The sequence below is a fragment of the Oculina patagonica genome, chromosome 6 (assembly GCF_052425735.1).
Source record: "Oculina patagonica isolate OP01 chromosome 6, crgOcupat, whole genome shotgun sequence".
Taxonomy (NCBI): domain Eukaryota; kingdom Metazoa; phylum Cnidaria; class Anthozoa; order Scleractinia; family Oculinidae; genus Oculina; species Oculina patagonica.
In genome coordinates this window covers 5,675,133-5,685,237 of record NC_135763.1, presented here as the reverse complement: position 1 = coordinate 5,685,237, position 10,105 = coordinate 5,675,133, and the positions used below count along the sequence as shown (strand labels likewise).

Here is a 10,105-nt window from a genome sequence, read left to right as displayed (position 1 = left end):
GAACAACAGTTTAGGTTTGATTCTGCTTTCTTTCAAATAAAACTAATAAAATTTCAAATTTCAAATAAAACCAACAAAAACGGTACGTGGTTTAAAATGTAAATTCCTGGTAATCGAGTTGGGTCTTGGATTTCTGAAAAATGAGAATGAAACAAGTGAACAAGTGGAAAGACTCACGTTTTCCGCGTTTACCATTTTAAGCTATTCATGGCACATATTTTTGCGACAGAATAACCATAACTACAGAGATTTTGAAAAAAAAATAAGAGGGAATCGTTTACTTTTTAACGATACAAAGATTCAAATGATCTCAAACAATATGTAAACGATTGCAACGACAATAAAACATTTTCTAGCATTATTGCATCAACGGTTTAAAACATCTCTAATGATCCTAATTGTTTTAAAAGATGTAGGAGATATGTGATGATCTTAATTAAAGTTATTTTATCTCTAACAGTGTGAGAGTTACGTATTGGGAAAATGATTGCAACAGTGCTCTCTCCATATAAATGGGCACAGGTAAATGTTAAGATCAACTTGACAAAACGCCGTGCTTGCAGTAACATTATCGTTAGTCACTTCATGCTACGGCAACCGGGTCAGGCTCCGGCAGTTTGAACCAGCTAGGCCTCAGTGCGACTTTACCTTACCTTTAATAAAGACGTTAATAGATTCTGAATCATATGGAAGGTCACTGTTAATCTTTAAGATCTCAAAGATTAGTGATGATCAAAAGATCTAAAAGATCTTTTATATCGATCTTTGACGTGTAAAAGATCTTAGCTAATAATCTTAATTAAATTTTTAAAAATCGCTCTAATGACTTTAAAGATGGCTGATTATATGTTTTGCTTTTTAAAGATCTTAGCAAAAAATTTTAATAACGGTAAAAAAAGAAAACAAAGACGGGATCCTCATATTGAGCCGACCAATTTAAACAATTGGAGAAAAAAAGAAGCCTGGGAAAAAGGCTTTAACGAGATTCGAACACGTGACCTCCACAATACCGGTGCGATGCTTTACCTGAGCTATGAAGCCACGCAATTGAGGGACTGATCATTTTTTGTGGGTTCCATTTTTCCCATGCAGGATTAAAAGATCTTTAATGAAATCAAATATTCAAAACTTTAATAACGATCTTTTATTAAAATTAAAATAATACAAAATATCTCTAATATTGTTACAGGGGCTATCAATCACATATGGTACACACGCGACCCTCGGAGTGAAAAAAAAAGAATGTGGTGGACGCTTATTAATTTTGCCATCTGTTGCAGTAAGCTGTACTCACTTGTTTGAACTTTACTGTGCACCTCGATATCGATAAGGAAAATCGTGTAAAGAAATTACGTTCATACTGCAAAAGCTTTGCAGAGGGTATTGTAAATACGAATTGCGGTCGTTTCGCCTACGAGTTGTTTCGCTAACGACCAGTTCGCTAATGAGTTAGGTCGTTTCGCCTACGTCTAAAGTCGTTTCGCTAACGAGCTGTAGGTCGTTTCGCTAACGTATAAATTTAATACCCTGACGTCTCTTTTAGTCCTTTTCATCAACAGAGAAACAAAGCTTCTTAATCAACAGAATAAGACAATCGAACTCACGTTGGTAAACCAAATGTAATTCCCTTTTTAGAGCTATATTTCTCCGATTTAATGCTAATGTTGCTTACTTCCTTTGTTAAAAAAAACGTCCGTAGATAGTTTTAAATCTAAGTTAAATAAATTTCTTAACATTTTATTGTGTTAGTTCTATTTTGAATTCAACATTTTTAATATCTTATTGTATTAGTTTCTATTAATTAGATTGTTAAAGCTGGTGTGATATCTTTAGATGTAAATGTAGATGGTAATATATATATATTTCGTTACTTATAAAAAATGCATAGATTGTAATCGAATAATTTCAACATATATTGTTCGTTTTTTCTTAATTTGCCGGCTTTTTTTTTTCAGCGGAATGCTAATTTTGACAGCTGTTCTCGGTTGCTCTTTTTTCCCACAAACGATCACGCAGCAACCCGAAACCTCAACTGGAGGTTTTTGCGTTATATGGGGAACATTAACCTGGCAATCACTCAGTAAATACAGCGGAGATGTCTGATTCCAATTCATCAATTTTTTAAGGAAAAATATTTTGGTGGGCTACTGCCATTCTCGTGCGTGCGCGAACTACCCCAAAGTATAACCAAGTAGTAGAATATAATCAAAGTTTAGTTTTTGAATCAAAAATTCGAGTTTTGGTGGCCAAGTGCTCGGTAATGTTAAAACAGAGGGCATTATCACAGGTGTGGGTCTATTGATTACTGAAGGCCTTCAAAACTCGACTTATCATGTAGACGTTTGTGCCCCAAGGGTTCCTTGTAATGCGCTACCGCTACACAAATCTTTAACGATCTTAAAAGACTTAGCGATTTAAAAGATTTCGGGTGATTTTAATGATCCCAAAGATCTTTCACGATGATAAAATAGTATACTTCTCACAATTTTAAAGAACTGAAAAATATCTAATGATCTTAATTATCTTAAATTTTCAAAAGGAGGTATAGGTATTGTTTAGATGCTGTATATAGTGCACTACCCAGATTTATGTTTCTGATTTCTGGCACTGCGTTGGTAAACGACAAATCTTCTTTCCGTGGTGTGACAAGAAAAGTTTTGCGCAACCAAGGTTGGTAACCCATGTTTTCTTTCTCTAGCATAAAAAGGGTTAAGAGGGAAACTTAAGTTCTCAAGCTGACCCCGCGAGTGTAAAATGAATTTGAAGTCATCTATATTTTTGCTAAAAACAGACGGTTCACGTCAGTTCAAAACAAAATAACACGCGTTTTACGCATTTTTAGGAGGTTTAGCATTAACTTTCTCGAGAATGCTTTAGAATTTAATAGCGGGGTCACTTAAAAGACTTAATTACTTTTAGTGTCTCAAATGTTATACAAAATCGATGTTATCCGGCCGTGCTATAAGAAGATTTTTGGCGATTAGTTTTCGCACTTATCGCTCGAACTTTCAGCGGAATTCGTATTAGGTGTTCCTTGAATTCGTTAACAGACTTTTGTGAGTTATTGTTTTCTAATCCTTTTGATTTTCTGTTTTAAAAAGAAATATATGGCAAAAATATTTGGCAAAGAGAAAATTTTATTTAGTTCACATAATTATTTTCATACATTTAAACATTGAGCATTGAAACATGGCAAACTCTGCGAGCTGGTTGGTCAAAAGTGATATCACACATGTGTGGATATAATTTTATCCAGGTGATACCATTTTTATCAACTTGCTACCACCTGCTATACCACTGCATTTTATATAATAAAAAGACTTATTTAATGTAAATTGAATATGCCTCACCGTAATGATAATGTTCGCGGGATTCTTGTTGAAAAATAAAATATATAAGTTGAAGTTAAAAGAAAAAAAATGAGTCGCTTACCGTTGCCTGTGTATTTGTTGCTATATACTAATTTCTCCATTCAGAAAAAAAGGACTAACAAATTGCAAAAACAAAAAAAAATTAAAAGAAAAAGTATACTCAAAACTATAGTTGTTAGTGGTCATACGATGACTGAGTATGAAGCGTTTTGTTGCTTTTTCGTTAAGCAATAGACCGCGCTTTCTAGGGCTTTACTGGCGTAATAAAACCACGCGGGATGTTGGGAGAACACGAGAAAAGGTTGCAAATCTCGAGCCGCAGGCGAGTGATTTACAAGCTTTTCGAGTGTTCTCCCAACATCCCAAGTACGTAGTGGTTTTATTACGCCAGTAAAGCCCTAGAAAGTGCGGTTTATTGCTTTTATGAAATTACTATTGAAAACTTTCGTCAAAGACATAGGAATCTATTTTATTTTTTCGTGATCAAATGTCTTATTCTCAACAAGTTCATCGGATGACGCGGTAAACCAATCACAGCGGCTGAAAGAATAAAACACAGGTTCAGCTCCGCACACAAAATTCACGGATCGACGAGCAAAAACGTTCAAAAATTGTCTTAAAGCTATAAAAGTCATAAGAAAGGAAAGGAAAAATGCAAACTGACATAGTACGAAATTTATTCAACGATTTTAAAGTTCTTTGACGTGGAAAACTAGCAAATTGTGGCCGGAGTCATTCATCGCGAAAGTGAGAGACTGCACGAAAACTTTGCAAGTTTTTTTTTAATACAAACTTCGCAGACTGACGAAGGTATTGAGAATAACGGTTAGTTCCACAAACTCTGCTTTAGAAATTTGTTATGATTTTATTTATTCCGTATTCTTTCGTTTTCGCCGAATAACAGACTTGGCAGAAAGCACTGAAAGCATATAAAACTAAAATTATAATTCAAGCGCGAGGACTCAGCGTAAGTTTCTGCCATCAAAATAATTCAAGTAAGCTTTTATCGCGACCAATTTGATGCAGTTTTAATTCCTTTCAAATAATATTTCCGAGTAAATGTTGAATGGAACGATAACCATGTTTTAAATATTTTTCCAGTCCGATGAAAGCCGACCTGTTTATTGTGTTCCTTCTCATTTGTTTGTCTCTGCGTTTTCGTTTTTTCTCCAGTTACTTCGCACCAACTGTGGTGAGTGGGAAAATTTATTTTTGTGATCCACCCTCAGTTAAGTTTCACAATGAGAACCATATCCTCCGTTTTAACAATCAGATAGACCAAAAGAAGATATTAAACTAACGTTAATTCTTCGTCCTTATGCGTAATCGAGCGTAGTGCGACCATGTCGGGACGGAAGCGGGACTTTACCGGTACAATAGTACATAGGTTTTTTGAACAATTTGACCAATCAGAGCGCGCGTAGTATCAATAGTCTATACTAGAAAATAAAAGTCAACTGTCTCGCTCTGTCTCACATAAAGTGAATAAAGTTGGTTTTTAACTTTTTTAAAATCTTTTTTGTCTGTTATTAGCCAAAATATGAATCTGTTCATAACAACTGGCTGTCTGATTCTCTTGACGGTGGCAGTGGTCCAATCGCAGCAACCGTCGTTCATAGAAGGTAAACCAAATGTTGTGTTTTCATTGTCGCCTTTAGGTTTTGCCAGTGGCGTTATGCATTATGCAATGACAAAAACATTTGGACACGATGCCCTATTGGATGCGGTAATGATAAATCAAGTCGACCTCCCTGCGTCGCTCGCTCGCTTGCTCGCTACCTTCCTCCCACCCACACACCCACCCACACTACCTACCTACCTACCTCCCACCCTCTCCCCCTTTCTCCCTCTCTTCCTCCTTTCCTCCCTCCCTTCATCCATTCTTCCCTCCATCCCTCTCCCCTCCCTCCCTCGTGTATAGACTTTCGTGTCAAATCAAACTTGGTGGTTATTGATTGATTCGAACTTGGTGTTCTTGGGAAGAATACTTTGCTATAGGAGAATCTTTGTTTACAATATTTGCCTCATTAGCATAAGCACTTCAGTTTCTGATCAAGCTACAAAGATATTAATTGTTAATATTGAATGGGCATGACACCATTTACTTTCGCTATTAGCTTTAGCCCAATGTATAAAATACTTTTTCTGAGAAACGGGTTTAAAAAACTCAAAATTTTACAAAGAATGTATGGACACATTAGAGCTTTTGCCACCCAGAAATTTGCCAGGTTTTGAAAGCTAATATCTCCTTCATCTACATCTACATCTACATCTACATTTTAATACGTCGGTAAAAAGTCCATACGGATATCACACCAACGTCTAAAAATAAGTAAAATACAATATGTACATATATAATAACTGAAAAATTCTAAATGTAAAAAAAAAAAAAATCTAAAAATTCTAAAAAATTCTAAAAGTTCTAAAAAAAAAAAAAATCTAAAAGTTCTAAAATTCTATGGGTAAACAACTGAATAAATAAAAATGAATGAGCAAACACGCCGCACATACTTTCTAATCGCTACCTAGGTAATCGCGCAGTCCAGACTGGAAACACGCAAGAGAGTCAGACTCAACAATCGCCGCAGGGAGTGCATTCCACTCTCTTATGGTCCTCGGAAAATAGGAGTAAAAATACGCCTTCAATATTAGAAGCTGAAATTTCGCTGATAATTACCATTCTCGAGCTTTAAACATCTGGAGACAAATCGCATATGGCATGATGCTTTGTCTACGCAAAGTTGTATGCTATTAATAGGCAAATTGTAAGCAATGACGTCAGCAAAGGTCGCCCTATAACAATGTCTTTTTTACACCTGGAAGGACTAATGTGCGGGTGATACCAGCAAAATCTTGTGAAAAGGCTGAGAAAATACCGAAAGCTAACCGGCGATTGACTATAGGGAATTATAAATATCAAAGCCAGCGGGAGTTGCAATGTCCCGAGTCGCTCAATGATGCAAAAGCCGGGGTTGTAAGATCAAAAGTCGAAAGGAATTAAAGACTTGAGACCAGTATTATTCTTAATTATCAGTATTATTCTTAATAATCTAATTTTTACTTTTTTATACGTGTTTCTTTTTACTAGAGGTTTCTTTAGATGACATAGCAGAATGTGAAGTGAGATACGAAAAGGTCGGATGTTTTAGAGAAAAAAGAAGCTCCAGGGTACTTTCTGAATTGATCTTCAACGACCGGAAGAATATAAACTGGCAACTTGGTGCATGGCAAATGTATATGAAGAGGCAAGTGCTAGAGTATAACAGTATTTATATCTTGTGATGTTAAATATATAATATACATGTATATAAATCATACAGGTAAACTAAAAGTCATTATAGTTCATCACTAAATTTTCTTTGATTCCAATTGGTTTAAATTGACCACGTGACGCGATAGTGTTCATCCGAGGAGGTAGCCTGTTCCAGGCGTTCGGTTAGTTGGGAAGCGGCGCGAGGAGCGGCGAGCGAAAAAATGGGGAGGGTTTGCGCTTCCCAACGAACCGAACGCCTGGAACAAGCTACCGAGGAGGGCACTATCAGACCATAGTGCCCTCCGAAGAAAAATGCCCTGACCATAGTGCCGGCCGTGACTATTTTTTTGTAAACAAGCGTGCCTGCAGACAAAAAAACCCAACCAAATTCACTGCATTTAGTGGGTTTCATGTCTGGTTTTGTTTCGTTTGTTAAATTTCGGCTTTCAATTGAGTTTTTTATCCTGAAAAGGAAACAATAATTCACGACGTTCGTTTTTAAATGGGCGCGCGGAAGAAAATTTAGCGGTCTGATAGTTGGCCCTTGGAAATTTGATGTTCTTAAAACTAGCATATTAGCCCTCGAAGCTAAGCTTCTCTGGCTAATATTTTTTTAAGAACATGAAATTTCCGCGGGGCAACTATCAGCCGTTAGTTCCTCGACAGAGACACTATAAATAGTGACCGTCCAAGAAAAAGGCCCGGATGGATAGTGCCCGCCCGTGGATTTTTTGACAGAAAAAAACCCCACTTAATTCACTGCATTTAGTGGTTTTGTATCATTTGTTAAATTTCAGTTTTCAATTGAGTTTTTTTATTCTGAAAAGTAAAAATAATTCACGACGCTCGTTTTTGATTGGGAACGCGGAAACTAGCATATTATCCCTCGAAGCTTCGCTTCTCGGGCTTATATTTGTTTAAAGAACATCAAATTTCCACGGGGCAACTATCAGTCGATAGTTTCTCGACAAAAACACTATATTGTTTAAATACTATACACATGAAGTGATCTTACGCTTTTCAACTCCACTGACCAAAAAGTCATGTGTTCTAATGCTGCTAATTTTCCCTGTGCAACAGTTTGAGTTGCTGTTAATCTGGAAGATGTTCGAGTTAGGCACAGACAAATTCGACATAAATCAAACAAGAATACATGCATCTCTTGTCCAATGCGAAGATACTCCTTTTTTTATTAGTGTACCATTTTTGGAAATGACAAGGATGAGGTCGATTGGTGTATGAAAAACTACTTCTTACTTTTTGATTTTCTCCTGTCCCGTTTTGTTTTCCAGGAAAACAATAACTGAAATATGTTTAATCTTTTATCGTTGTAATTTTTTTGAAATATTTTCAATAGTTTGTCTTTTTTATATTTTAACTTATACGATTTAGAATAATTTTTATATAATTTTAGGGCTATATAAATTAGATTATTATTAGATTATTTATATATTAAATCATATTTTTGAACTGCGGATGAAGAATAAATGAAGAGAAGATCCTCGCAATTATGAACACAACTTAAGCAGTTGCGAAAATTAAGCCTAAAAAATCAGACTTGCCGGGACTCAAACCCTGACCTCTGCGATACCCGTGCAGCGCTCTAACCAATTGAGCTAAGAAGCCAACTGGGAGCTCGAGCTGGTCATTAAATTGGTTTGTAATATACGTGGGAAAGATGAAGATTAAATAATGAACATATGACATCATATATTTGAACTGCGGATGAAGAATAAATGAAGAGAAATCCTCGCAGTTAAATGTTAACTATTTTCGTGAACGAACGGCTGGGGAGTAGTGGTACAACTGGGAAGAATCCTTACCCTTACTATAAGACAGGCTGTGTTTTATGCTGTTTTACATATTTTTCGTTTTAGCCTTGCTTGTCGCTGTGCCATGGAATCACTCGACAAAGGGTACAGTCACTTCGGTCTGCAGTTCTACGGTGAATGTTGGAGTGCTTTTCAAGCGGCTGACAAGTTTAACCGCTATGGAAAATCAAGCAGCTGTGTCGGAGCTGGATACAGAGAATGTGAGGACGAAAGCAACGGTGAATGTGTTGGAGGCAAGAACGTGAACTACGTCTATCGCATAGTGAAAGAAGGTGGGACACATTTTCGAAAAGAAAATTCGTTAATATTTTTACCACCCCCTCCTCCCCTACCAAAAAAAAACGAAACAAAACAGAACAATAAAAAAGCAAAAAAGTCAAAATAGCAAAATAGGGATGGCAAGAGGAAAAAATACGTCAATATCAACCATCTCAGTACAAAACGATGCAAGCAAAAATGTGTGAATTCTTATTTATTTATTGCTTTTGGCTAAAATGGTTTTGTCAAGACACGATAAGTTATAGACAATTTCGGAATTTTTGTCGGCCATAATTGCTAGTGACGTTTAGAAAACATTACCCGAATGATTATCTTAGAAGTGTGCCGGTTAGAAAGGAGGCGTCCTGCCAAGGAACGCAACGACATGATCGATAAGACTGGATGCGCTTGAGTTCTCTACCTCAGTTTTAATCTCATGACTGACACAAAAACAAATCGACTACCATGCTCCCCTTCCATGCAACTGCTGTGAATTCGTTTGCTGTCCCAATAAGAAAACATTACAGTTCGCTCTCCCTATACTGGTGAATAACATGTTATGGTAGTGATAGTGTTTTATGGAGCGCATTTTACATATGACTGCCATAAGCCGATTGCCTCTTCACCATTCAAGTCAGTGATGATAAGGGCATGGAAATGTGCCTATGGCAGTCGCCATCACTTCACATACGATTTCACCACTTTCACTGTTAGAGAACAAAATTTAAAATAAAATGAAATATATATTTTTTTATTACTTTGAAAGGAGGAAGTGGAATTGGAAGTGGATTTGCACCGCAATGATGGGGAGACCTGACAACTGACTTTAAGAAGCGGTTCAAGAAAACTGACTCTAAAATAAAATAATCACGAATTAAAAAAAATATATAAGTACATGTTTGATGGCTTTTTATGAGAGTAAAGTGTCTTGCCCAGGAACACAACACAACGAACCGGGCCAGGGCTCCAGAGTACAGCGTGCTAACCATTCGGCCATCGCACCTGCCATCGCGCCTCTCTTGACCCAGGTGTATAAATGGGTACCGGCGAAATAATGCTGGGAGTAACCCTGCGATCGCGCGATCGACTAGCATCCCATCTAGGGGGGAGTAGAAATACTCCTAGTCGCTTCGTGCTTCAGAAACCGGGATAAGCTCCGGCGATGACGCAGACTTAATGATTTTTAATCATTAGCTTGTCAACAGTGAAAATATGGTGAGATAGGCTACGAGTTTGCCTCTTACCATTAACTTTTAGGCCTGAACAGGTGTTGTCTCCCTTAATATTTTTACATTAAAGTTTGGAATATTTTTATTTTCCTTTTTTTTGAAATCGTATAATACTCCCTCTTATTTTGTTCTCTAAAACTGCGAGTTTCTCTTTTCTGTCCA

The 10,105-nt window shown here is 36.7% G+C and overlaps 2 long non-coding RNA genes across 2 annotated transcripts; both read left to right on the top strand.

The window, feature by feature from the left end:
- Positions 1 to 2,580: 2,580 nt before the first annotated feature.
- On the top strand, positions 2,581 to 6,653 carry LOC144656567 (uncharacterized). Its single transcript, XR_013571323.1, has 3 exons — positions 2,581 to 2,670; positions 4,905 to 4,993; positions 6,460 to 6,653. It is a non-coding gene; the product is annotated as an uncharacterized LOC144656567 (long non-coding RNA).
- Positions 6,654 to 8,508: 1,855 nt separating this feature from the next.
- Positions 8,509 to 9,581, top strand: LOC144658512 (uncharacterized). Its single transcript, XR_013571730.1, has 2 exons — positions 8,509 to 8,728; positions 9,481 to 9,581. It is a non-coding gene; the product is annotated as an uncharacterized LOC144658512 (long non-coding RNA).
- The last annotated feature ends 524 nt before the right edge of the window (positions 9,582 to 10,105 follow it).